The sequence below is a fragment of the Cibotium barometz genome, chromosome 36 (assembly GCF_041138505.1).
Source record: "Cibotium barometz isolate CiBa-2024 chromosome 36, ASM4113850v1, whole genome shotgun sequence".
In the NCBI taxonomy this organism is placed as follows: Eukaryota; Viridiplantae; Streptophyta; class Polypodiopsida; order Cyatheales; family Cibotiaceae; genus Cibotium; species Cibotium barometz.
Window position 1 is genome coordinate 37,750,725 of NC_141081.1, and position 24,736 is coordinate 37,775,460.

A 24,736-nucleotide genomic window follows, 5' to 3' on the forward strand; every position below is an offset into this window, starting at 1 on the left:
TGAAGCGCCCGACACATGATAATCGCTCCGACGGGCTTGCTCACTAATTGAGAATATATTTTTCCATGTGGATGAAAGCTCGCTCAAACACATTTCTCAGTGTCAGGCATACCTAGTTTTTGAGGTCTCCTTGACCACAACATAGCTCAAATCTGGTCTGATGATCGTCATGTAGATCAAACTTCCTACTATGCGCCTATACATAGTAGGATCCTCCAAAATCTCTCCTGAATTTGCACTCAATTTGCCATTCTGATCCAATGGCACGGAAATAGGCTTATATCCTGTCATACCATACTTGGACAACATGTCCAAGCCATACTGTCTCTGCAGTAATCCAATACTATGTGGTGACCTAATCACCTCAATGGCCAAGAAATATCTGAGCTCCCCCAGATCTTTCATCTCAAACTTCTGTCTAAGCAAGATCTTTACATCAAAGATCTCTGCATCATGGTCCCCCGTAATGATCAAGTCATCTACATAGATGACAACAAGCACATCCCCTCTATCACCATGTCTCACATATAGTGAGAAATCTGCATTGGCTACATGAAAGCCAACAGTGACAAGATATTCAGAAATCTTGTCAGACCATGCTCTTGGTGCTTGCTTTAAGCCATACAAGGCTTTCTTCAACCTGCAAACATGCTCGGGGTGACTCACATCCTCATAACCGAGTGGTTGCAACATATACACCTCTTCCTGCAAATCCCCATGCAAGAATGCATTCTTTACATCCATCTGATGTAAAGACCATTGCTTTGACGCAGTCACTGCTATCACAACTCTCACTATTGCCATCTTGGCAACTGAGCTGAAAGTTTCTTCATAGTCAATGCCATATGTCTGCACATATCCTTTGGCTACCAATCTAGCCTTATACCTGTTTATGCTTCCATCACCATTATGTTTTACTTTGTACACCCACTTGCATCCAATGGCTTTCTTGCCTTCAAGCAATTGCACTAAATCCTAAGTCTCATTTTCATATAGTGCATCCATCTCTTCATCCATAGCTTTCTCCCAACACACATTTCCAATAGCCTCATCAATGCATGTGGGCTCTACAACCTGCACAACCTTTGCCATATATGCATAGTGATGTGCCACATAACCATCGTAGGTAAACCTTTGCACAGGGTTTTTCACTCTCCCAGATCTTTGCAGCTTTTCATTCATGGCTTCCATAGCCTTCTTTACACTAGGTGTTCTCATAGCTGGGATCCCAAGCTCCTCATCAAGGCTCATATCTGAGCCACTAGACTCTCCATCAACATGAGAATGCCCTGCAGAAATGTCAGGCATACCAAGGGGCTCAACCACTTTCTCTTTTCCTTTACGTGATGTACTAATCACATTTGCAGGACTGTTATTATGATGCAGCCTGCCACTCCATGGTCTGTCAACAGACCCACTAGATGAGGACTCTCCTGGTCCACTCAAAGACTGTGATTGCTGATGCATTCTGTGTAACCACACTTCCACTCACATCAGTCCCAACAGCTTCTTTTTCAGCAGCATACCAGCTGCTCATCTCATCAAAGACAACATCCCTGCTTACCCTCAACTCACATGTAGCAGGGTTATAACACCTGTATCCCTTTTGCTCAAGGGAATATCCAATAAACACACATTTTTCAGCTTTTGGATCCAGCTTAGTTCTCAGCTCATCTGGCACATGCACATATGCAATGCATCCAAAGACTTTCAGATGAGACAAATCAGGTTTTCTGCTAGTAAACCTCTCCTCTGGAGTTACATCATGTATGGCTGCAGTTGGAGTCCTGTTCATGATGTATATTGCTGTAGAAACAGCCTCAGCCTAATAGCTATACGGCATATTCTTCTCTTCCATCAATGCTCACGCAATCTCAGCAATGTGCCTGTTTTTTCGCTCATCAACAACTCCATTTTGCTGCATTCCTAATGCACATTAGAAAGTTCACTTTGAACTTTTGTTTCACGGGAAACCTTTTCATACACTAGGAGGATTTTTATATCCAAAGATATCTCAATTTTGGATTATCTCTCTAGACATTTTCTCTCTCTAGGCCAAAATAGGGTAAAACAAGATCTTTCTTTTATTTGAGAGAGGGAAATAATTACAAGAATAGAAGGGGAGGTTCTTACACCTTTACACCTCAAAATCTGGAGGAAGGAATCTTACAAGGAGTTTCTATTACATGCCATTTTATTATTTCTCAAAACCCTCTTGATTTAGTGCTTTAATTTCTTCCTCGAAAACCACTTGTTTTCTACCTATCCTTCTAAGGGGGAGATTTATACTAATCATGCTTTAATGGTATCATTAATCACTTAATCTATGTTACTAAATAATTAGACACTACACGTCTACTGAGCATAACCAGAGGGTAACATCTTCCTCCATATTACGAATGAAATCTAAGGGCAAATATTAAATATAAATAGAATTTTATGTAATTCTTTACTATCATTAATTAATTAACTTCAATAGCATTTCAAAAACCATATCAATTAAGCTTCTCAAGCTTGAGAGGGGTTGAGAAGAGAGAATCATTGAGAAATTATAGAAAAGATCAAAATTCACTATACTTATCTTATAATTTGCTTGATTCTTTGATCACGGTAGAGGCCCCCAACCAATCAATTGGTTTAGTATGTTGATGGAGCCACCAATGGGGATTGAAGAAAGAGAGAAGTATCAAAAACTAGTGAATTATTAAAGAATTCACAGTTCTTGGCTTAGGTGGAGTAGAGTAACAATGCATAAGACACTATATTTTTTTCAACAAGGGAAGGCTTCTATTTATAGGAAAAATTGAGCTCCTAACCAAACAAACTGATTCTAGAATTTTCCAAGTCAGTTTGGTTGAATTTGGACTAGATTTGGACCTAGTTTGGTTACTTTTTGATTTGATTTGGTTCCATTTTGATTTGGTTTGGTTCAAGAGAGATGAGAGATAAAAATATCACATTATTTTTGAGTTAAAAACTCATTCAAGCATGTGAAATATGCACCTCCTTTAAAGAACTCCCCTTCCTTATATATGTGTCAAAATTTTATTGCTCATAGTTTTTTTACTAATAAACCTTGTACATTTTCAACTCTTCATTTTCATCTTATGTGAAATATGCACCTTCTTTAAAGAACTCCCCTTCCTTACATATGTGTCAAAATTTTATTGCTCATAGTTTTTTACTAATAAACCTTGTACATTTTCAACTCTTCATCTTATGTGAATTATGCATCTTCTTTAAAGAACTCCCCTTCCTTACATATGTGTCAAAATTTTATTGCTCATAGTTTTTTTACTAATAAACCTTGTACATTTTCAACTCTTCATCTTATGTGAAATATGCACCTTCTTTAAAGAACTCTCCTTCCTTACATATGTGTCAAAATTTTATTGCTCATAGTTTTTTACTAATAAACCTTGTACATTTTCAACTCTTCATCTTATGTGAAATATGCACCTTCTTTAAAGAACTCTCCTTCCTTACATATGTGTCAAAATTTTATTGCTCATAGTTTTTTTACTAATAAACCTTGTACATTTTCAACTCTTCATCTTATGTGAGCATTTACTCATTTTTGGGTATCTTCTTTTACAAATTGGATTTATCTCCTCCCTACACATGGATTGATGCTATTGGCCCATAGGAACCTTAATTGGACCATAATCTAAAAATTTCTGAAAATCTAGACCCTTAGACTAAGGTTCTTTATACCTATTTCCAATTAATTCCAATTGCACATTGGAAAATTCTTTTTGAATTTCTGTTTCAGGGGAACTTATTTTAATAAGATGAGATATTTTTCTATCCAAAAATATTCAAAATCTGAATATTCTCTCTCTAGAATAATTTTCTCTCTCTAGGCTAAAACAGTTAGAAACAAGGTCTTTATATTTCTGATGAGGGATTGATTATAGGGGAGGATACTAGACATCAAAAAGGGGTTGGGGGAGGAATCTTACAAATTTGGCATTCCGCTTGAATCCTCCAACCATCAAAATCAGGCTCAATCAGCTCCTGTAGGTTTATTTGGCCATCTGCTATGAAAATGTGATACCAATATGCAAGAAACCTATTGAGATGTATACAAACCAAGTTTGCGCTGAAATCTAAAAATTCCATAAAAATTAGGCAAATAATCCACATATAATCCTCTGAACCTGTTTAGATGTGATCTGATCAACAAACCATAAAAACTGATCACTATGCATCCTATAATGCGTTCTTCGTTGCCCAATCAGCAACTTCAAAGTCTGCAACACATGAAAATCTAAATTCTGAATCCTCCTCGTGCACTTCTCAGTCTCTGATCTGAATCTCCTTGAAAAGAAGAAGTTTCTAAATACTTCCAAAACATGGGGTGGAATTTTCTGAACACCTGAACACCTGGCAGAATTTTTGTCGAATCATTCGATAAAATCTTTTTCTGAAAATCCTCCTGAATCCGATTTAACACTTTTGCATGATCTAAGATTGGATTAACAATCCTCAAACTATCCTCCACCTTTGAAATAGAATATTTCAGCTATTTTGTCCTCTGCAAAACTAGGTACAAGTCTGCCTTGACAATCAAAAAATCCTCCGAGATCTGTTTTTTCTGTCTGAAATGATTTGACATTAGTTCTGAACTATACAAAGTGTCATCTACATATTTCACACCTTTGTGCAATTTTTCTGAACCTGACGGAATTTCCTCCTCAACATCCTTTGAAATTTGACTCTGAAACAGTGAAATCTGATTTGAAAACAGTGAATTCTGATCACATTGCACCTTGTAATGCATTCTTTTAAACCCAACTTGCAACCACAAAATTGGAAACATATGAAAATCTGAATTCTGACAACCTATCATCCACATCTGACAACCCATTCTGTAAGAATCCACTTCTATTGGCTCATCAGCTGTAAAACACACATCCTCTCACAAAAGTATGTTTGGGTTGACAACAACCTGTCCCACATCTCGTTCAGAATGCACATCCATCGAGCTAAAGCTTGAAATTACATCATCCTGCATGTCAAACATCATATGCTGATCCTCCAAACTTGTCAAACCTGCTTTATACTCTTCAATGACTTGCTCTTGACAATCCCCGTGCTCAATCTGATCGATAAGACCTTTATCTGATTCAGCCCAATTCAGTCCAAAACAAAAAACAATCCGCTTGTTCAAATTCTCTGCAATTGAAACATCTCCTTGTTGAATATCAACCTGTGACATCAAAATATGTCCTTCAAAACATTCAAAATCAAAAGTCTGATTTCCATGATCATCGGCAACATCAGACACAATGGTCTGACTTTTTGCTTGAATTCGCAAACCATCACAATCAGCATGTGTAAACTCCTGTAAGGTTTGTTCAGCACATTGGGTTTCTAAGTTCAACCTTTGTGATCAGCTAACCATTCATATGCACTCTCCAAGACATCCTCAAAGTCATCTAACCTTCCCAATGCATTCTTCATTTCCTCCCAAGCTGATGCTGTATGCACTTAATGGATAATTTTATGAAACTTTGTGCATAGGTCAACCATACACCATTTCCTACATGCATCTCCCTTTGAGCACTCATCAATTGCACACGGACAAACCTCTACCTCATGCTTCTGACTCAAGCAAACCTCACATTTTTTCTTCTTCTTCTTACCCCCCATGACACACTCACATAATTAAAATACAACAATCATATTCAGTCCTCAAGAAAGATGCACCACACCAATCTGAGACCCACACACTCACATAATTAAAATACAACAATCATATTTAGCCCTCAAGAAAGATGCACCACACCAATCCGAGACCCAATAAATTTGTTAAACAGAGAGCCACAGATGCGGTACCGAAATTTGCAAAGTTCATTTAATTGTTGGCTGCTTAAAATTGATTGAAATATTTTAAATTGATAATATTATGATTTCTCCTTGAAAAAATTACCATAAAAAGTTACCTTCTGGCTGCAAAGCAGATTCAGTCTGCAAATGAAATGTCATCTGTGATTCAGATATTGTTTTTGAATTTTGACTACAGAACTGACTACAAATTTTGACTTCTGTCTGCAAATTAGATTTGTCGACCCTCTGACTCCGATTTCATCAGCTCGTTCTTGATTCCAATCATCTTCTGCTTGCTGCAAACCTTGCCGCCTTGCTGAAATTTGACATTGGAAGGAATAAAATGCACCACTTTTGTCAAGCGGTATACCACCACATATATGCTACCCCATCCCCTCCTTGTATGAGGAATCCCCATGATGAAATCCATGGAAATTTATGTCCACTTTCCATCAAGAATAGGCAAAGGCTGAAGCAAACCACCGGGCTTATGTGTGGGATCTTTGTTTTGTTAACAAGACAAGTAACTTGTCACAAACATATACACATCTTTCAGCATTCCCTCCTAATAAAAACTCTTTTGCACCTTCTGAAAGGTCTTAAATAGCCCCACGTACCCCAACAATGGAGAAGAATGCATCTCTTCTAACACCCTCTTCTTGTAGCTTGATGTAGGTACAAGGTAGACTTTGCCTTTGTAGTAGATCAATGTAATATTCTGCCACAATGGTTCCACTCCCTCATCCAATAGGTACTCTTCTTGGATATTCAAAATCCAATCTTTATGTACCTCCAAAATTTCCATGCATCTACATGTCCTTATGTGTGACAATGCATCCCCACCACAACATTCTCTTTCTGCTTCATGTAAGAGATCTCAAAGTCATATGTTGCAATGTATCCACCCACATTCTTTGCTTGTAGAGAGTGTAGGTTGAGAAAAGAAGTATTGAAGCACTCTATGATCAATCATTACAAGAAATGACTCCGATACAAGTAATGATGCCACTTCTTTATTGCATGAAGTATTGCCAACACCTCTTGATCATAGACATGCATAACGATTTCCTTCTCATCAAGCTTTCGACTCTCAAAAGTGATCACTCCATGTTCTTGGAACAAAACCTGGCACAGCTGGGTGGCTTAAGCCAATGGCTGACATCGGACCCACAATCCCTTGATCCGTAAACTAGACAAGCAAAGAATCTTGCAAAGATAAAACAAAATGAGCATAAACGCCATCTGAACATCCTCCTCTTTGAAATTTTGCATATCCGCCGCCGCTGACTTTCCATTTGAAACATAATGCTCTATTGATTTCTGACTAATCTGCTGCACTACTGACTTTTTGCTGATCTGACTTCCTATCCGTTCATTGAAATATTGCTTCCTCCGCATTTTGAAAATCGAACCATACTCCCTTGTCAAGCTGAATGAAAGAAACTTGATTGGCAAATTAGACAACACTTCTGGAACACTTGAAAATTTCACCACATAATTCTACCTTGAATCCGATCTAATCTTCCACACCTGTTGTGACATAGTCAGATTTGTAAAACTTGCTTCACATCCATCAAATATCTGCACTTGACATCCTCCAAGTTGAATGCTATCAAAACAACCTTTGTCAAATAAATCTGAACCCAAATCTGCCAAATAGTCAATTTGATCACCAACTTTCTTCACAATGAAAACATATTTAAGATTAGATTGAACCTTTGACAGCAAAATCAGAGATTGAGACACTTCAAAACCAAAACTTTGACCCCCTCAACAACTTTTGCAACTTCCCACATTGATGAATTTGGCATTCCGCGTGGATCCTCCAACCATCAAAATCAGCCTCAATCAGCTCCTGTAGGTTTATTTGGCCATCTGCTATATGAAAATGTGACACCAATATGCAAGAAACCTACTGAGATGTATACAAACCAAGTTTGCTCTGAAATCTAAAAATTTCATAAAAACTAGGCAAATAATCCGCATGTAATCCTTTGGAATCCTCTGAACCTGTTTAGATGTGATCTGATCCACAAACCATAAAAACTGATCACTATGCATCCTATAATGCATTCTTCGTTGCCCAATCAGCAACTTCAAAGTCTGCAACACATGAAAATCTAAATTCTGAATCCTCCTCCCTGCACTTCTCAGTCTTTGATCTGAATCTCCTTGAAAAGAAGAAGTTTCTAAATACTTCCAAAACATGGGGTGGAATTCTCTGAACACCTGAACACCTGGCAGAATTTTTGTCGAATCATTCGGTAAAATCTTTTTCTGAAAATCCTCCTGAATCCGATTTAACACTTTTGCATGATCTAAGATTGGATTAGCAATCCTCTGACTATCCTCCACCTTTGAAATAGCATATTTCAGCTGTTTTGTCCTCTAAAAACTGCAAAACTAGGTACAAGTCTGCCTTGACAATCAAAAAATCCTCCAAGATCTGTTTTTTCTGTCTGAAATGATCTGACATTAGTTCTGAACTATACAAAGTGTCATCTACATATTTCACACCTTTGGGCAATTTTTCTGAACCTGACAGAATTTCCTCCTCATCATCCTTTGAAATTTGACACTAAAACAGTGAAATCTGATTTGAAAACAGTGAATTTTGATCACATTGCACCTTGTAATGCATTCTTTTAAACCCAACTTGCAACCACAAAATTGGAAACATATGAAAATCTGAATTCTGACAACCCGTCATCCACATCTGACAACCCATTCTATAAGAATCCACTTCTATTTTAGCTCATCAGCTTTAAAACACACATCCTCTGACAAAAGTATGTTTGGGTTGACAACAACCTGTCCCACATCTCGTTCAGAATGCACATCCATCGAGCTAAAGCTTGAAATTGCATCATCTTGCATGTCAAACATCATATGCCGATCCTCCAAACTTGTCAAACCTGCTTTATACTCTTCAATGACTTGCTCTTGACAATCCCCCTGCTCAATCTGATCGATAAGACCTTTATGTGATTCAGCCCAATTCAGTCCAAAACAAAAAGCAATCCGCTTGTTCAAATTCTCTCTGCAATTGAAAATATGTCCTTCAAAACATTCAAAATCAAAAGTTTGATTTCCGTGATCATCGGCAACATCAGACACAATGGTCTGACTTTTTGCTTGAATTCGCAAACCATCACAATCAGCATGTGTAAACTCCTGTAAGGTTTATTCAGCACTTTGGGTTTCTAAGTTCAAAATCTGTTTATGGGATTCATGTATCGATCCCGCAACATCTTCCAACTGCAAATTCTCTTGTGTAGATATGTTTGACAGAAATTCCACAGTCACTGCATGAGCATACTCTAGTGGTAGATTAGGGGTATCTACTAAGGGCTCTTTGAGGCTCTCTTGGCCAAGCTCCTTTTGCACCTCCTTCTCCACCATCTTTGGTACTCCCACTTGATGACTTTCAAAATCCATGCCAATCCAAATGTCATCATCATCACTTGACTCCCCTTCAAACTCATCCGCATATGCATCTCTCAACTTCTCACATCCTTTTTGTAACTTCCCAATGCTTTTCCTACTGGAACATGACTTTCAGCTGTCTCCTTTGTGATTAGCTAACCATTCATATGCACTCTCCAAGACATCCTCAAAGTCATCTAACCTTCCCAATGCATTCTTCATTTCCTCCCAAGCTGATGCTGTATGCACTTTATGGATAATTTTATGAAACTTTGTGCATAGGTCAACCATACACCATTTTCTACATGCATCTCCCTTTGAGCACTCATCAATTGCACACGGACAATCCTCTAGATCATGCTTCCGACTCATGCAAACCTCACATTTTTTCTTCTTCTTCTTACCCCCCATGACACACTCACATAATTAAAATACAACAATCATATTCAGCCCTCAAGAAAGATGCATTACACCAATCCGAGACCCATTAAGTTTGCTAAACGGAGAGCCACGGATGCTGTACCGGGATCCGCAAAGTTCATTTAATTGGCTACTTAAAATTGATTGAAATATTTTAAATTGATAATATTATGATTTCTCCTTGGAAAAATTGCCATAAAAAGTTACCTTCTGGCTGCAAAGCAGATTCAGTCTGCAAATCAAATGTCATCTATGATTCAGATATTGTTTTTGAATTTTGACTGTAGAACTGACTACAAATTCTGACTTTTGTCTGCAAATCAGATTTGTCGACCCTCGACTCCAATTTCGTCACCTCGTTCTTGATTCCAATCATCTTCTGCTTGCTGCAAACCTTGCCGCCTCGCTGCCCACCTTGTGAAATATGAATGAAGAAATTGCTGCGAATTCTCCAGCCCGAACTACCGCCTAGCATTTGACTTCCAAGAAAACATAACCACCTCTACAACCATCACTTGTACTGCTGCTCTGCATCTTCTTGGCACTCGTCCTTTATAGACTTCCCACGACTCTCTACCTTCCAAGATCCCAAAGCTAACCCACTTCCAAAAATACCAAAAATACCAAAAATCCATACATATAACTTGAAAAAATAATCCGCCTAAGGTCTACCCCAAACAGTAGTCCATCATGATAGTCAACATCTCCCTCTTTTAATCCACCTAGATCAAAGGGAAATTCACCATCCTTCTCTACATCCTCAACTTCATTGTTTGTATCTTCAAAGTACTCCTTATACTCATCCACATCCCCCCTAATGTCTTCATGGCAAGATTCGGTGAGAATCATGCTTAGGGTTATTTTCTTGGCCTTACAAACCTTCCAATGATCCTTGTTCTATTTGTCACCGCACTTGAAGCACAAACCCTTGTCCTTCAAGTCATTAACATGATCTTCTCCTAAAACCTTACCCTTGTTGGATGCTTTTGCATCAACTTGCTTCCCATCACCATTTGGAGGTCGAGAAAAAGTGTTACCAAATCTGAAATTTCCTCTTCCACCTTTTCCATAGACGATTGGGAATCTAGGAGGACCTATGTGATAAGCAACTCCACTTGAAGATTTGCCCAAAGTTGAAGTGCCAATATCAGCCCTACATCCATTCCTTGATCCACCAGCATGTGTATATTTTGCCTCATAGATCTTCGCAACAAGAAGCATGGCCTCCTTGATGGTGTCAGGCCTTTGAGCATCCACATCCACCGTGATGTTGTTTTGCAGCCCTTTGATAAACTTCCTCAATTTGTACTCCTCACTCAAACCTTCCATATGAAGTGAAAACTTCATAAACTGCAGGAAGACAGATTGGCTGTGCAGACACAGTGTGTGCTGCAAAGAGATCAAGAGTTTCCATTGGGTGTATGTATGCATATTAAAGTCACTGGTTGTGACATTTGAGAGTACTACAGTACCGCTGCAGAAAATACAGCAGTTTGTGCAGGACAAACCAAAGTGCTGTTTCTATTTATATTGTGTGTCTGGCAAGATTTCAAATGATGGCATAACCCAAATTATGGCTGAGAAGCTTGATAAGAACAACTTACATGCTTGGAGGTTCAGGTTGATGAATTTCCTGATGGGAAAGGGCTCTTGGGACTACATAGAAGGTGAGCAATGAAGAGGCACCGGAGATACCGGACATAAATCTGACTGTTGCAGATGTGAAAGAGTTTAAAGACTGGAACCAAGGAGCCAGGAAAGTTATGTATTGGCTCTCCATTAGTATACAAGACACCATGATTGGGCACATTCAGGATGCCAAGTCCCCCAAGGAGGCATGGGACACCTTGGTAAGATACAGTTGAAGAATGAACTTCATACTGTTGAGAAAAAGAGCATGTCTATGAATGACTATGCATTGAAGATAAAGAGTATTGTGGAATCCCTTGCATCTATTGGTGTGTCAGTAGATGATGATGATAAGGTGGAAGTCTGTCTACGTGGTCTCGGGCCACAATACAAGACGTCTATTCAGATTCGGGAAAACATTCCCAACTTTACAGATTTGGTGTCTATGCTGATTATAGAAGAGAAGAGCTTGGGTGAAGACCAACAGTCTTCACAAAACAAAAACAGTTGAGAGCAACAAACCTTTTACACAAGTTCAGGAAGAGGACGAGGTAGAGGAGGCCGTGGACGTGGTCACGGAGGTGGCCGAACAAGTAATCAAAATTATGGCCAGTAGTAGCAACAACAACAGTCCCATAATACACAACAACAACATCAAAACGCACAGGTGGAAGAGGCAAATTCAGAGGTAGGGGGAGTAAAAGAGGACGTGAAAATTGGCAAAGGCAATATAATGATGCACGTGAATGCTTTTATTGTGGTAAGCCTGGACATGTGCAGGCAGAATGTTATAAGAAGCAGGCTGACATGCAAAATGGGAAAGTGCAGCAGAACAACTATGCATCCTCAAGCAGAAACAATGAGGATAATGAAAGGTTGTTTGTTATGCAGCATGTCGTGAATGCCATGTCTGAAAATGTTGAAGCAGCACAAAAAGATGATGTATGGTATGTGGATTCAAGTGCTTCGAACCACATGACAAGTCATGGGGAGTGGTTCAAGGAGATGAAAAACCTTGAAAGACCAGGTTTTGTGGAAACAGGGGATGACACTACTCATTCAATTGCCCATGTTGGAGATGTGCCATTGTCTATGCAGGATGGCAAAGTGAAGTACCTTGCAGATGTACTTCACGTTCCGAACATAACAAAGAATCTGGTTTCAGTTGGCCAGATAATTGAGCAGGGTTTGCAGGTTCGGTTTAACCCTGATGGTGGTTGTTATGTTGAAGACTTTAAAGACAAGTGCAGGTTGGTTGCAAAAGGCAACAGAGTGGGCAGAATGTTTACGTTGAATGTAGACATGCCTGAAATGAGTGCTGCGATGTTTACAAATGGTTCAGAAATTGTTGCAGACACAGACATTTGGCATAAAAGAATTGGACATGTGAATGTGCAGAGAATGAAGTCTATGCAGACTAAAGGAATTGTGACAGGACTACCAAAGTTTAAAGTGGAAGGTATGCAGAGAATATGTGAAGCATGCCAATTTGGAAAGCAAACAAAGCATGTATTTCCACGTAACAGATATGTGAGCAGAAATGCACTAGATGTTGTGCATTCAGATGTATGGGGTCCTACACGAAGACCATGTCTATAGGAGGCTGTAGGTATTATGTGACATTCATTGTTGATGACCACACAAGGAAAGTGTGGGTATATTTCATGAAGGAGAAGAGTGAGGTGTTCACTCACTTTCAGAATTTCAGAGTTTTGGTTGAAAAGCAAACATGGAAATATGTAAAGTGCCTAAGGTCAGATGGAGGGGGAGAGTACTTCTCCAATGAGTTCTTTGAATTTTTTAGAAGAATGGTATTCGGAGATAGTTTACATGCAGATACACTCCTGGTCTTTCTCTCTCTCACTTAAGAAATGGTCATACTCATGACCCTTTTCAATCCAAATGAAGCTTTTCATAAGGCTTTTCCTTAATCCAAGATTAAGCTATGCTTGAGGCCAAATTAATGGCTTTTTTCTATACTTTTAGTTTATGTATATCGATGATTCAATCCATTATGGATTGATGATCCAATTAGAGACCATTCTAATTATTTCCTTAATGATAAACCTTATCCCTTAGAAAAAATTGAGACTTATCAGTCATAGTAGCGGAGCTATGGCAAAATTTTTATAGAAATTACGCATAAAATAATTTCATTCAAAGCATAAAAAGAGGACTTCCTACCATATTCTAGGAACTATCATCCTAGATTAATTAAAAGAATATTATTATGCATGGAGATATGGATGTTTGCATGTAGATGTAGATGTATAGATGTAGATGTGGATGTGGATGTGGATGTGGATGTGGAGGTGGATGTATGCATGGAGATGTGGATGTATGCATGTAGAAATAGATGTGTAGATGAGGATGTAAATAGAGATGTGGATGGATGCATGTAGATGTGGATGTATAGATGTAGATGTGAATGGAGATGTGGATGTATACATGTAGATGTAGATGTATAGATGTAGATGTGGATGTGGAGGTGGATGTATGCATGTAGATGTAGATGTGGAGGTGGATGTATGCATGTAGATGTAGATGTATAGATGTGGGTGTGAATGTGGAGGTGGATGGATGCATGTAGATGTAGATGTATAGATGTAGATGGGAATGGAGATATGGATGTATGCATGTAGATGTAGACTTATAGATGTAGATGTGGATGTGGAGGTGGATGTATGCATGTAGATGTAGATGTGGATGTAGATGTGGAGGTGGATGTATGCATGTAGATGTAGATGTATAGATGTGGATGTGAATGTGGAGGTGGATGGATGCATGTAGATGTAGATGTATAGATGTAGATGGAAATGGAGATATGGATGTATGCATGTAGATGTAGACGTATAGATGTAGATGTGGATGTGGAGGTGGATGTATGCATGTAGATGTAGATGTGGAGGTGGATGTATGCATGTAGATGTAGATGTATAGATGTGGATGTGAATGTGGAGGTGGATGGATGCATGTAGATGTAGATGTATAGATGTAGATGGGAATGGAGATATGGATGTATGCATGTAGATGTAGATGTATAGATGTAGATGTGGATGTGGAGGTGGATGTATGCATGTAGATGTAGATGTGGATGTAGATGTGGAGGTGAATGTATGCATGTAGATGTAGATGTATAGATGTGGATGTGAATGTGGAGGTGGATGTATGCATGTAGATGTAGATGTATGGAGGTGAATGTGAATGTGGATGTGGATGTATGCATAGAGATGTGGATGTATGCATGTAGATGTGAATGTACGCATATAGATGTGGATGTATGGATGTGAATATACGATATGTGATGTGAAGGAATCTAAAGTGATGAGATGGAAATGATGTGATGGGATGAGTATACATATAAATGGAATATGGAATAAGTAATGTAGATTGATGAGGGATAATGTGGAAAAATGAGAGTTAATATAGAAATTGTATTTGTAAACTGTTTGTAAATGCTGTTTGTAAATGATTGTTTTATGTCACGAATGCTGGGGGGAGCATTTTGACCGTCTTGTGATTAAGGTCGTGATGATAAAGACTGTTGACGGAGAGTCAATGAAGGATGTCTCGCGTAGCAAGGTCGGCCGAGGTCTTGACCAGCCTCGCTGCGATTAAAATGGTGAGCTTCCGGTACGGTGGATGAGGGGCCAAGGAAGCGGCCTATGAGTGAAGCGCTAGGTCACCTGCGAAGGATCCTAGAGGGTGCTGACCATACGGTGCTCGGGCTCTGGGTCGCCTAGGATACCCACGCGTGCGTCGAGGAAGATATTGGAACAAGAGTAGGAGTTGTTTTCTGAAATCGGGCATGGATCTGGTTGATTGACCTTGCTGGTCTTCAATGGATGAGTCCATGGCTCTTTATATGGATCTGTTGGTTGATCTTGCTGATCTTCAACGAGAGTCCATCTGGATAAGTGATTATATTACCGAGTATTATGGGCTAGGAATTAGGAAACGGCCCCTGAGTGGACAGGTGGTGAGCATCCTAGTTGCCAATGATGCCATAGATACTCTGATGAAGGAATGATGGGAAAATTAAGAATCAACTAGATAAATTAGAAGATGGTGATCAGTGATACTATGGTTTTATTAAAGGATTGTTTTAAACTGGTTGAATCTGTGAAAAGGCAATTTCATATTGGGTGTGTGAGTGGTGTGACTAGTTTTATTTTTGCATGAACATCCGGCTAGGGGGCCTTGGAACTCTTTTCCTTGGTACCCGGGACAAAACCTAACCAAATTCTTAATTGGATCCCATCACGACAGTGGTTGGGCGGTTGGCTAACCCATGGGATCGGATGGGGTTAGGCTGGACTGATGGATCCGTAAGTCGAGACTCAAACTTTTGTTTTTACGATAGATAAAATAAATCCCGGACAGTAACTGTTCTATGGATAGGAATCAACGGCTGTGCCTCTTGAATGGGAAAAAAAGCGTTGATCCCAATGATCCAAGTGCAAGTTTCTCCCTTGATCTGACCAAGTATCTTATAGATGTAATTGGATCAGCTCGATCAGAAATGATCTTGACTACGTTAGAGTAAAAAGTTATCCTGGTGGAATCGCCCGTGCTTTCCGGTAAAGGAAGTTTTTCCGGGCTCGGTTTTGGAACAACCGACGGATTAGTCTCTTATCCGGATATCCGTGGGTGAGGCCCCGAATGTGGGACCCCTGTCCCGCCGAGAAATGCTACTTCCGCTGCTAGTATCTCGAATCTGTTGCTCGGTGGGAACAGGGATCTTACAGTTGGTATCAGAGCATTTGGTTAATAAAGATCAACTGAGAAGACAAATATGTCAAAAATTTATCAAGAAACACAAAAAGGTTATAATTGTGTGAGATAATTCATACAATTTGATATTCAAACTGAAATTCGTAATTTTGGTAATTGGGTCTTCAGATGGAAGTACCGCAATTATATAGAATCCCTGACTTGCTTGAGGCCTAGACATGATAGTATTTACCTTATAATTCCAAGGGCCGTGACTACCCGTATATACCGAGAGTATACTCTTTACTGACAGTATATACGAGTAAATCTAAGACTTGAAATTATAAGCGTTAATGCTATCTAGATGATGATTTCGAATGTTATTGATATGATTTTTAATTCTGTTTGAGAATTGATGAATTGATTTGGATTCTGATTGAAAATGCTGATTGAAAAATGTTGATTTTTAAAAATTAGTTGAAATATAATGAAACCACAATGAGGGGGAATGGGACGAGTCCCTGTGATGATATTCATAACTAGAATGATGATAATGAATTCAGCAAATCGTTATGAGGTTAGTGGGTTGTGCTGTTAGATTGCTATTGTTAATACTTGACCGGTAGATCAAGTTAAGGGATGTCGAATTGAGAACTTGCTTGACTGAAATTTTCGTGGAGGAATGTTCCGAAGGAAACTTTTCGGTCTAATGGACCATTATTATCATGTTAAAGATATGAATGATATAATCTGAATGAATTGTTATTTAATGATGAGTTCTATATAAGGGATATTTATCCCAGTGTTCTGTTGGGTTGACCAGAATATAAGGAACCCCAGAATAAAATTGGATCTTAAGAAAAAGAGCTGTCCTCTACCTTGCGAGATGAGGACATCTCGCACTTTTTAAGTGGGGTAGAATGTAAGATTCCTCCCCAACCTTCGAGGTATACTGGAGTAAGAATCTTCCTTTCTAATCTTATAATTATTCCCTCTCTAAAATAAAAGAAAGTTTCTGTTAAAAAAAGGAAGACCCTTTCCCTAGAATACTTCTCAGGAGTCCCACCTGTTTTAAAGATTTAGAACAATGAGTTCAGAAGTGAGAATCGGTGTTTTGGATACCAAGGTTTTGGTTTTCATTCGAGTACGGCCCAAAAGAAGTTCTTTATCTCTTGGGGAGTATAAGAAGTTATCCCCCAGATATTGTGACGCTTATATCTGAATTCAATGAAAGTAGGTGACTTAGCCTACAAGCTTCTTTTATCTCCTCATCTCAAAATTCTTAATGCCTTCTATAGAAAAATGTGTCAAACTCAAATCATGGAAAGACGGTAAAACTTCAGTGGCAAGTTACCGTTGGCTTCTAGGTTATGCTAGCTCCTTCCTTTATATAAGTCGTAACTTTTACTTGCCGCTCACAGTAATCTTACTCCCATCAATCTCCTTTCTTTCTTAATCTCGTTGATGGCTTGGCAACAGGAATTAGTTTTATCCCTGATGATTTCTCACCTTCAAGACGTAAGAGAGTCTGTGAAGAAAGACTTTATAGAACAGTATGAGCGCTCACTTTTTCCTCACCTAGGAACTTCTGTAGCTCAAACCAAATGGCGGACCTATCAAAACATAACTAGGGTAACACCCTGGGGTCAGCAGCACTTTCGTAACAATGGCCGCTTGGCCATGGTTATTGAAGCTTTGGGTTTGGGTCCCCGATACTACTGCGTCATGAGATCAAGGCATCTTGGGTTTTCTGAGCAGGTCTTCTTACTGGCGTGTTTTCTTCCTCATGAGAAGATATGCCTTTATCCCGTTTTTGGCTTACCTCTCAGAGGTCCTTTTGTTAGATCACCTCATACCACTGAGATAGGTGCGGCAATAACCAGCAGAATCATTCCCATAGATGAGTTACCCTATACTTGTGCAGCTTGTGAGTGCTGCTTTTGTGACCATATGATGGACGGGCTTATGAAAGTGTAAAGAGTTCTTCTATCTTTACTGTATAAGTTCCGAGAATGAATAAAGTTTAAATCTTGTTCTTATCTTGCTTTCTTTAAGACTTTTCTTGGTGGTTAATCTTGATTAAAATTTTTCTCTAAGTCTCATATTCGTGCATCTTGCGAAATTATCCCAGTTTAGAAAAATATCTCATCTTATTAAAATAAGTTCCCCTGAAACAGAAATTCAAAAAGAATTTTCCAATGTGCAATTGGAATTAATTGGAAATAGGTATAAAGAACCTTAGTCTACGGGTCTAGATTTTCAAAAAATTTTGGATTATGGTCCAATTAAGGTTCCTATGGGCCAATAGCATCAATTCATGTGTAGGGAGGAGATAAATCCAATTTGTAAAAGAAGATACCCAAAAATGAGTAAATGCTCACATAAGATGAAGAGTTGAAAATGTACAAGGTTTATTCGTAAAAAAACTATGAGCAATAAAATTTTGACACATTGCATAAAAGATTGAATTTTAATTCAAGGTGTCATTCTCATTTAAAATGAATTTACACATAGGAAGATGCATAAAAGATTGATTTTTAATTCGAAAGTGTTAGTCTCCTTAAATTTATGCATAATTAGATGCGTAAAGAAATCTTATATCAAATATAAGAATTCCCTTGTATTCTATAAATAGATATGTGAAGGGATAAGATGTGATAAGAGATGTATGAGATGTGATAAGATGCGATAAGATGTATATGAGAAGAGTTAGGATGTGATAAGATGAGTTAGGATGTGATAAGAGGTGTATGAGATGTGATGAGATGTGATAAGATGAATATGAGATGAGTTAGGATGTGATAAGATGAGTTAAGATGTGTATGGGATGAGGTAAGAAGTGTATGCGATGGGATAAGATGTATATGAGATGAGTTATTATGTGATAAGATGAGTTAGGATGTGATAAGAGGTGTATGAGATGTGATAAGAGGTGTATGAGATGTGATAAGATGAGATAAGATGCATATGAGATGAGTTAGGATGTGATAAGATGAGTTAAGATGTGATAAGATGTGTATGGGATGAGATAAGAAGTGTATGTGATGAGATTAGATGTATATGGGTTGTCATAGGGCAAGAATGGATGTGATGTAAAAGAATAGATGTGAAGGCGTATGGGGCTATATGAATGGGAATGAGGAAATGGATGTATGTATGTGGATGAGTGGATGTGAAAATGGGAGTGTGGATGTATGAATGTGAAAACAGATGTATACATGTAGATGTAAATGTATGGATGTGACTGTGATTATGGATGTGGATAGATGCATGGAGATGTTGATGTATGCATGGAGATGTGGATGTATACATGTAGATATAGATGTATGGATGTGAATGTGATTATGGATGTGGATAGATGCATGGAGATGTTGATGTATGCATGGAGATGTGGATGTATACATGTAGATGTAGATGTATGGATGTGAATGTGATTATGGATGTGGATATAAGCATGGAGATGTTGATGTATACATGGAGATGTGGATGTACGCATGTAGATGTAGATGTATGGATGTGAATGTGATTATGGATGTGATGTATGCATGGAGATGTGGATGTATGGTTATGTATGTGGATGTGGATGTATGAATGAGGATGTGAAAATGGATGTATGCATGGATGAGTATGTAGAATAAGGAACGTGAATGTGTATGGAAAAATAATGTGTCGTCGATATGAGTAAATGGATGAAATAAATACACATTGAATGGAATGTGGATTAAGTAATGTGGATTGAGGAGGGATAATGTGGAAAGTTGAGAGTTCGATATAGAAACTTTATTTTGTGACTGTTTGTAAATGACTGTTTTATGTCGAGAATGCTGGGAAAGCATTTTGACCGTCTTGTGGATTAAGGTCATGGAGACCTAACTGATAAAGTTGCAACTGCTGACGGAGAGTCAATGGAGGACGTCTCGCGTAGCAAGGTCGGCCGAGGTCTTGACCAGCCTTGGTTCGATTTAAATGGTGAGCTTCCGGTACGGTGGATGAGGGACCAAGGAAGCGGCCTATGAGTGAAGCGCTAGGTCACTTGCGAAGGATCCTAGAGGGTGCTGACCATACGGTGCTCGGGCTTTGGGTCGCCCAGGATACCCACACGTGCGTCGAGGAAGATATTGGAACAAGGAGTAAGAGTTGTTTTCTGAAACCGGGCATGGATCTGGTTGATTGACCTTGCTGGTCTTCAATGGATGAGTCCATGGCTCTTTATATAAATCTGTTGGTTGATCTTGCTGATCTTCAATGAGAGTCCATCTTGATTTTTATAAGTGATTATATTGTCGAGTATTATGGGCTAGGAACTATTGAAAAGGCCCCTGAGTGGACAGGTGGTGAGCATTCTGGTTGCCAATGATGCCATAGATACTCTGATGAAGGAATGATGGAAAATTAAGAATCAACCGGATAATTTGGAAGATTGTCATCAGTGACATAATGGTTTCATTAAAGAATTGTTTTAAAGTTAGCTGATGCTGAGAAAAAGGCAATTTCATATTGGGTGTGTAAGTGGTGTGACTAGTTTTATGTTGCATGACCTTCCGGCTGGGGGGCCTTGGAACTCTTTTCCTTGGTACCCGGGACAAAACCTAAGCAAATTCCTAATTGGATCCCATCACTACAGTGGTTGGGCGGTTGGCTAACCCATGGGACTGGATGGGGTTAGGTTGGACTGATGGATCCGTAAATCGAGACTCAAATTCTGTTACTACGATAGATAAAGTAAATCCCGGATAGTAATTGTTCTATGGATAGGAATCAATGGCTGTGCCTCTTGATGGGAAAAAAAGCATTGATCTCAATGATCCAAGTGCAAGTTTCTTCCTTGATCTGACCAAGTATCTTTATAGATACAGTCAGATTAGCTTGATCAGAAATGGTCTTGACTACGTTAGAGTAAAAGTTATCCAGGTGGAATCGCTCGTGCTTTTCGGGTAAAGGAAGTTTTTTCGGGTTCTCTTTTGGATAAACCGACGGATTAGTCTCTTGTCCAGATATCCGTAGGCGAGGCCCCGAGTGTGGGATCCTGCTCGCGCGTAAGAAGTGTTACTTCCACTGCTAGCACCCCGAATCCGTTGCGCGGTGGAGACAAAGATCTCACAGTTGGTATCAGAGCAAATTGGCTAATAAAGATCAACTGAGAAGCCAAATATGTCAAAAATCAAGAAGCACAAAAAGGTTGTAATTGTGTGATATAATACATACAATTTGATATTCAAATTGAAAATTCGTAAATTAGTAATTGGGTCTTCAAATGGAAGTACCGCAATTATATGAAACCCTGACTTGCTTGAGGCCTAGACATGATGGTATTTACCTTATAGTTCCAAGTATCATGACTACCCGTATATACCGAGGGTATAACGGCACCTCTTTACCGGCAGTATATACGAGTAAATCTAAGACTTGAAATTATAAGAATTAATGCTATCCAGTTGATGAATTCGAATGTGGTTGATATGATTTTTAATTCTGTTTGAGAACTAATGAAATTGATTTGGATTCTGATTGGAAAATGATGAATTCTGAAATTTAGTTGAAATGTAATAAAAGCTGACCGAAACCACAATGAGGATGAATGGGACGAGTCCTTGTGATGATATTCATAACTGGAATGATGATAATGATTTCAGCAAATCACTATGAGATTAGTGGATTGTGCTATAAATTGCTACTGTTAACACTCAACACGGTAGATCAAGTTAAGGAATGACAAATTGAGAACTTGCTTGACTGAAATTACCGTGGGAAAATGTTCAAAAAGAATTTTTTCGGTCTAATGGACCATTATCGTGTTAAAGATATGAATGATATGATCTGAATGAATTGTTATTTAATGATGAGTTCTATATAAGGGATATTTATCCCAGTATTTTGTTGGGTTGACCAGAATATAAGGAACCCAAAATAAATTGGATCTTAAGAAAAAGAGTTGTTCTCTACCTTGCGAGATGAGGACATCTTGCATTTTTTTTTAAGTGGGGTAGAATGTAAGATTCTTCCCCCAGCCTTTGAGGTATACAGGAGTAAGAATCTTCCTTTCTGATCTTATAACTATTCTCTCTCTAATATATAAATTTTTGATAGAATCATGAGACGAGAAAATCGTGGCCGTCAGCAGCCAGACCCTGTCTCTGAAGATGACGAACTTAACCCTGATGTACGTAAGGCTCTTCATAGGACTCAGCCAAGACCCTTCAAAGGAGAAGGGGAGAATCTGGGTGAGGCTGTGGAGAAATGGGTGGAAGCCATGGAAGAGTATTTTGACATCACAGGTTATAATGAGCTAAGCAAAATGGCTCTTGGCTGGTTGAAAATAGTGGAAACAGCCAGGGTAGCATGGAGGAACCACTGTGACACCAACCGTCTCAGCAGAAATACTCAATCCTGGAACGACCTAAAAACCTATTTGAGAAAGAGATTTTGTTCACCTGGATTTTTGGAAACCAAAATGAACGAATTTTTAGAGCTAAAGCAGGAGAACAAAACCATTGAAGAATATCACCAGGCCTTTGCTCTTCTACTCAAATACTCACCACCTCTAGATGAAGAACAGCTCATGGCCAGGTTCATTCGGGCAATGAACGAACCCTTGGACACACTGGTCAAAAATGCCAAACCAGTGTCCATGGCTGAAGCAGTAAAAATGGCAAAGGATTTTGCCAAAGCCTTTGTAGTAAAGGTCCCGCCAAAGCCTGCACCCTCTAACTTTAAAAGATTCCAAGCCCAGGAAAGTACTTCAAACTTTCCACCCCCAAAGAGGCAGCAAGGGCCGATTCAGAATCAAGATGCAGGAAGATTCCAAAGTGAAGGAAGACCCTTCCCCCAGAATACTTTCTCAGGAGGACCACCTATTTTAAGGATTCAGAACGATGAGCTTAGAAGTGAGAACCGGTGTTTTGGATGCCAAGGTTTTGGTCATCAGTTAAAAGACTGCCCAACTCCTGCCATGTCAAGGGGACAGGGAAGTCTACGACCCCAAATTCAGAGACCAATCCCTTCATACCAGTCTAATCAGGGTCCATCTTGCCCAAGCCAGGGTAACCCCAGAAGAACTCCACCTCAACCATCTGCCTCTGTCCAGAGTAACCTCAAAACTCCTTTCCAGAACAGGGGCAACCAAAGAGAAAAAATTCCACCTCAAACTGCAGCAGCCAAAGCAGTCACAATTTCAGAAGAAGTAGAAGAGGAAAAAAGGGCAGATCTATACCGCAATTGAAAACCAAGGGCTTAACCGACAGTTCTCAAGTCATCCATACTCCAGCAGAATACCAAGGAAAAATCGGCCGTCCACTTCCAAGGCGTAACGTTGAAAGTGATTGAAGAAGAAGAAGAAGATGAAAGAGATCATACCCCACCTGCGAGATGAGGACATCTCGTGTTTTTTAAGTGGGGTAGAATGTAAGATTCCTCCCCCAACCCCTTTTCGATGTCTAGTATCTTCCACTGTAATCAATTCCCTCTTCAGAAATATAAGAGATCTCGTCTCTACCGGTTTTGACATAGAGAGAAAAAATATTCTAGAAAGAGAATATTCAGATTTTTAATATTTTTGGATAGAAAAATATCTCATCTTAGTAAAATGAATTCCCCTGAAACAGAAATTCAAAAAGAACTTTCCAATGTGCAACTGGAATTAATTGAAAATGGGTATAAAGGACCTTAGCTTAAGGGTCTAAATTTTTAGAAATTCTTGGATTATGGTCCAATTAAGGTTCCTATGGGCCAATAAGATCAATCCATGTGTGGGGAGGAGATAAATCCAATTTTGTAAAAGAAGATACCCAAAAATGAGTAAATGCTCACATAAGGTGAAGAGTTGAATATGTACAAGGTTTATTAATAAGAAACTATGAGTAATTTTAATAATATGAGATATTTTGGGTATAATGATTTCATTTTGACACATATGTAAGGAAGGGGAGTCCCTTCAATGCTCACATAAGGTGAAGAGTTGAATATGTACAAGGTTTATTAATAAGAAACTATGAGTAATTTTAATAATATGAGATATTTTGGGTATAATGATTCCATTTTGACACATATGTAAGGAAGGGGAGTCCCTTCAATTCTCACATAAGGTGAAGAGTTGAATATGTACAAGGTTAATTAATAAGAAACTATGAGAAATATTAAAAATATGAGATATTTTGAGTATAATGATTCCATTTTTGACACATATGTAAGGAAGGGGAGGGCCTTCAATGAGGCGCCTACTTCACATGGGCAAATTGAGTTTTTTATCATAAAAATTTGAGATATTTCATCTCTCCTCTCTCCTCATTCAAGTCTAGTTCCAAAAAGTTAGCTTAACTGACCGAAAAATAGGTAAAAAATTGACCAAACTGACTTGGAAAATTCTAGAATCAGTTTGTTTGGTTAGGAGCTCAATTTTTCCTATAAATAGAAGCCCCCCCCTTTGTTGAAAATATATAGTGTTTAGTGCATTGTTACTCTATTTCACCCAAGCCAAGAACTATGAATTTATTAATAATTCATTAGTTTTTTGACATTTCCCTCTTCCAAAGATTGGTTGGCCACTCTTGTCCAAACAAGAGTTGAACCCTCAAACCATCAAGCCAAAGGAAAGCTTTCAAAGTCATTAGTAAATTGGTGATTCTTCTTTTCACTTATTTTATGGTTTTTATGGACTTAATGGTTCTTATGTTTTATGTCTTCTCTAAAAATGTTATACCTCATTACAAAAAGGTATTTC